Here is a 4,882-nt window from a genome sequence, read left to right as displayed (position 1 = left end):
CCATATGACATTTTAGGTGAAATGTTCAAATTAAAGCTATAAATTATTACACTCATTACCCTACAAACCACACTCAAGCAAGCCTTACTTCTACCAGACCCTACATTTTACTGATGTTGAAGTCAGTTTATGGTTTAAAGGATCAACGCACTATTCTGTTCATTAAATGAAAACTATATTCCTTTCAGGTTTTTCAGCTAAGATCACAGGAAGGAATTAAGTTCAATACATTAAGGCATCTATTTGATGTAATGAATTAACTTTTCTTCTATGAATCTAGAATTGTACTAGCTATGTACCATGCTTGGCAAACTTGAGAAAAAATATAACAATTAAATAAGTATACTTTATTAAAATTATATGTTTGATTTTTTCATATAATTAATTCAATCTTATCAAATAAATTTAATAAGTTAAAGTATTTGAAGTCCTAGTTTTCATTGAACATCTAGTAATCAAGATAAAGAATCAGTATCATGCTCCATTCATGTTATAAATGGTTCTACAATACAGATTGTTTAATATAGACAAATATTCCCCAGCAATCATCTGCAAATGTGAACATTACACTAAATAATGAGTACTTTGCAAGCCATAATTTCAAATATCAAAGGAATAAAACAAATGGATTCTTGGCACTGCTTGGTAATGACACTGTGTGCAGTAATCTACTTAGTGTTTACTATAAGAAAAGGATTTTGTATGTTAAAAGAAAAAGCAAAAATATATTTGTCTTTTCCTGCTTAGGCACTTTCTGTTCAAATGTTCTCTGTACGCCCAAGCAATGTCTGTCTTTCAAGTCCAGTGGTGGCACAACCCAGAGTCCACAACATTTGGATGCCATCAAGTGTCCTGCTAAAACACAAGACAAAAGATGCAAAGAGGCACATTGGTCTAAGATTGCGAGGTTTAGCTAATAAAAATTTAGGTTTCTCAGTTTAATAACACATTTCTTATATTAGTATGTCCCAAATATTGCAAGGAGCATCATTGTTTGTATAAAATTAAAATCTAAGTATGAGTTCTGTATTTTATCTGGCAGTCTTACATTAGCCATTAGAGGCGATATTTAGGGTATGGCTTAAAAACTGTACTTGTTGAGCACAAAGCCCTACTGACAATTTCACCACTGTATTTGTTTCAACAAATGCATTTTTTGTTGGTTTGAGATGTTCCAGGTCCTCAGAGTGGCCAAATTGCCAGATCTGCAGCAGGGCACTTTCTGCTCTGGTTATACAGTGGTGCTCTGCCCGAGTCCTTTCTATTTTGTGCTTTGCCATTTTCTAACTTTTGGCCAGCTCCCATCATTATCCTCTGATATACGACTTCTATCAAGAAGCATTTTCCTTGCATGCATCTTTCTTTAAAAGCAAAGAAAAAATTTTAACCTAAGCCTCTAGAAATCCTTTTATACCTCATTGGTCCAGAAACTGGTTGCATTCCTATATCAAAACCAGTCATTGACAAGAGAAATCTAAACCTCATTGATAGTGTAAAACAGTTAAAACCCACGTCTTGTAGGAAAGGAATGAACAGATTAACACTAAAAATACAGTTTGCTACACAATCTTCTTATATATCCCTTGGAAGCCAGCTTCTCTGCTTTCCAAAATAACAGTTTCCTCTCACTTTCTTTCTTTTCATTCATTCCTTCAGCACACACTTGTGAGGATTTTCTACATGCCAAGCATTACTCTTGGTGCTATAGATATTTCATCAGATAAACTTTCTCTGCAAATCTCACGTAGTTCTTTCCTCCTTTTTCTAAATCAATTGATGACTTCACTTGATAATAAATTAAAAAATAGAAGTAATGAAATGGAAAGGATTCATCTTCTCATCACAAAATTTGTGTTTGCTTAAATTTTGCTGCCTTTCTTCTGTGATAGTAGAGGAAATTTATATATTACATATAGCCTGTCCAGAAAATATCCAGCCATGCACTATGAAAAATAGAAACATTGAAGAAAATACAAGATACAAGAAACATTGTTCATAACTCTTTCTAATATCCCCCTCCTTGAACACACATTCTCCATTAACAGAAGCATATTTTCTCAACAAGCAGTCATTTCTATATTCCTCTTCTAAGTGGAACCCTCACAACAATATTTTGTGTGTGTGTGTGTGTGTGTGTGTACATTCTTGCAATACTTCATTTCACATTCACTCTCTTACCTACTTCAGTATAGCTGATGGACTCCATATTCCATTGAAACTTCACTTGACAACATGATTAAAAATATTCCAATGGACAACCCCAGTGGACATTTCCTTGTGCTCACCTTAGGCAAACTCATTATGTTCCACACTTGACCACTGAATTCTTTTTTGGTTTTTCTATTTCATTTTGCTTTCTCAGTTTGTACTCTCCACCTCGGGTGAATTCTAAATTTAGGATTTGTTGCTGGCCTCTATTTTCTTCCTACTATATCTTCTCCTTTGGTGATCTTATATTGGGTTGGCCAAAAAGTCTGTTTAGTTTTTATTTCCATAAAATAAGATGCATTTTTCACTTTTACCCATAACTATTGATTTGGATATTTTGTTTATGCTGGCTATCTTCCATTCGGTATAGCATTTATTGTTCTTAATTAATGTCTCAATTTGTTCACTATCAACTTTCACTGGTCTACCCAACTGTGGAGCGAGAAATCTTCAGCACAAAACTTTGCAACCAACTTTTGCCACATTCAACCAATCACAGCACCTTCTGCATATCTTTTTTGGATTTCAGTTGTTTTTACTTTTCTTGAAATAATAAAGTATAATATGCTGAAATGTTGCTTTTCTTCTATCTTCAATATTAAAATGGCTACACAAAATTTCACCAATTTCGATGTTTTTTTAAATGTGTGCTGATATGACAGCTGTCACAATGCAATCAAACATAATTGTTTTGAATGAAGTAAAAGACAACTAAGCGCTACTAGAGCCATTTTACAGAAAATAAAACAAATGAACTTTTTGGCCAATCCAATAAATTCATGTGGCTTTAAATACCATGTATAGAAAAATAATCCCCAATATACATCTTACTGAGTTATAGCCTTATGCATCTCATTGGTTACTAGGTATTTCCACTAATATGTCTCATAAACATGATAAATTTAACAACAACAAAAAAACTCTCATTTTTTTCCTCTTTTCCCACTCAAAGTCAATCAATCAGTTAATATCTTGTTTGTCCACTAATCTTTCACATCTGAGTGAATTCCTACACTGTCACCCATATATCTTAATCTGAATTTTCCCATCTCATTACCAATCCTATCCATACAAACACATCTATGTAATTTGTCAGTGGTAAATTCAGGTGCCTTAATTTAAAAATATATCAGATTTTTTTTCTTTAATACCACTCACATCACCTCAGTCATCAGCATTTTCCATTTAGCATATCACAATGATGCTGTAAGAAGTTTCTCTGTTTACTCCTGACTCCTCAAGCTCTTTTATCATAGGATAATAAAATTGACCTTTAAGAATGTGGTTATGGAACCTACCTCTGCTCCCTAAAATTCTCTGGTAGCTTCTATTTGTACTTAGAATAGTGTTCAAACTCCTTCCCCTGGACTGCGGAGCCCTAAACACTTTGGCTCTGGCCCATCTCTTCAACTTGACCTCATGACACTTCCCTCTGTTCAGTGCCTTTCTTCACACAGGCTTTCTGACAGTTGTAAACTACATCAAGTCCTTGCTTTACAAGTTTGGAAGAAGCAGTAAGACATTGAGTTTTATATTGGAAATTCATAGTTTAGCTTATAACATTGAATTATCTATGTATTCAAAACATTTTTAATTCCATCACCATTTCTTGGTGCAATAAAATAGCGTAGTACTTCTAAACCATCCCTGTTCCTGACCTTTGGAATTGCACCTTGTGCTTCACATTAGAATAGTGCTCCTGAAGACTATACTTTCAGGAATCATTTCTATAGTTTGTTACTAGAATAGTACTCTTGACTAACACCTCAGGATTAGTTTGGCCTCAATTGCTGGGACCAAAGCAAAATTGACCTTAAACCGAAGAAACTTAATGACCTTAGATTCTTGTTATCAACCTTATCATTGCTGCTCATTCAAACATGATGCTTTAAGTTCTAATTATTCAGTTCATAATTTTGCTTTGAAAAATCCTTGGCACATCACAAGCACTATTTTTTAATGATAAGATAGAGTCTTTGCTTTTAATGAGCGCTCAGTTTCAAATTCCCCATCTCTGTCATTCATGTCCTTTATCCATGCTCACATCCCTATCTACCCAGCTCATCTAAATACCCATTCTTACCATTTCTTCAGGTTACAATCCCCTTTTCCCTTGATTTGCTGGAATCTAACCAATAAGAAGATCTTTACCTACATGTGATGTTCTGTGTTGCTTTGTTACTCCCCCTCCCAGAACCAAGGTCATTACCTGTAAAAGAGGTATGGTCTTTGACTCAGTTCCAAAGTAGTAATCAACAACTTGATAAATCCCCTAATTCATGTTATTTGTGATGTGCCCTTTATTCCTTGAGCTTTGCCTTTGAACTCCCTCTCTGTCTTTCTAGAGTTTTTCACAGTGGTAAACAGATGCCATTCTTTAAACTCCTCATCTATTCAAAAATACAACAGAACAGTGATTATTGGGGATATTATTATGCTACTAAACTTCTTATTTCATAAATAAATTGTTAGACCACTATTTATTCAAGATAAATTGAATAGACTGAAAATTATGCCTACCTAACAAATTAAAGAGTATATATTTTCCAAAATTTTTCCTAAAGAAAACTTATCTGAAGAAATAACTAGTGTTAATCATTTGCCAGGACTTGGGTTCCATCTTTCAAAAGACATTATGTATAAGTAATTCAATTTAGGTAAAGAAGCTAATATT

The 4,882-nt window shown here is 33.8% G+C and overlaps 1 pseudogene; it reads left to right on the top strand.

Annotated features, from left to right (window-relative positions):
• Window positions 1-3,910: 3,910 nt before the first annotated feature.
• Window positions 3,911-4,003, top strand: LOC129063613 (uncharacterized; annotated as a pseudogene).
• The last annotated feature ends 879 nt before the right edge of the window (window positions 4,004-4,882 follow it).

This window comes from Pteronotus mesoamericanus, unplaced genomic scaffold (genome assembly GCF_021234165.1).
Source record: "Pteronotus mesoamericanus isolate MK-2021 breed Mesoamerican mustached bat unplaced genomic scaffold, CSHL_Meso_final scaffold_85, whole genome shotgun sequence".
NCBI classification, from domain to species: Eukaryota; Metazoa; Chordata; class Mammalia; order Chiroptera; family Mormoopidae; genus Pteronotus; species Pteronotus mesoamericanus.
This window is presented reverse-complemented; position numbering and strand designations above follow the sequence as displayed.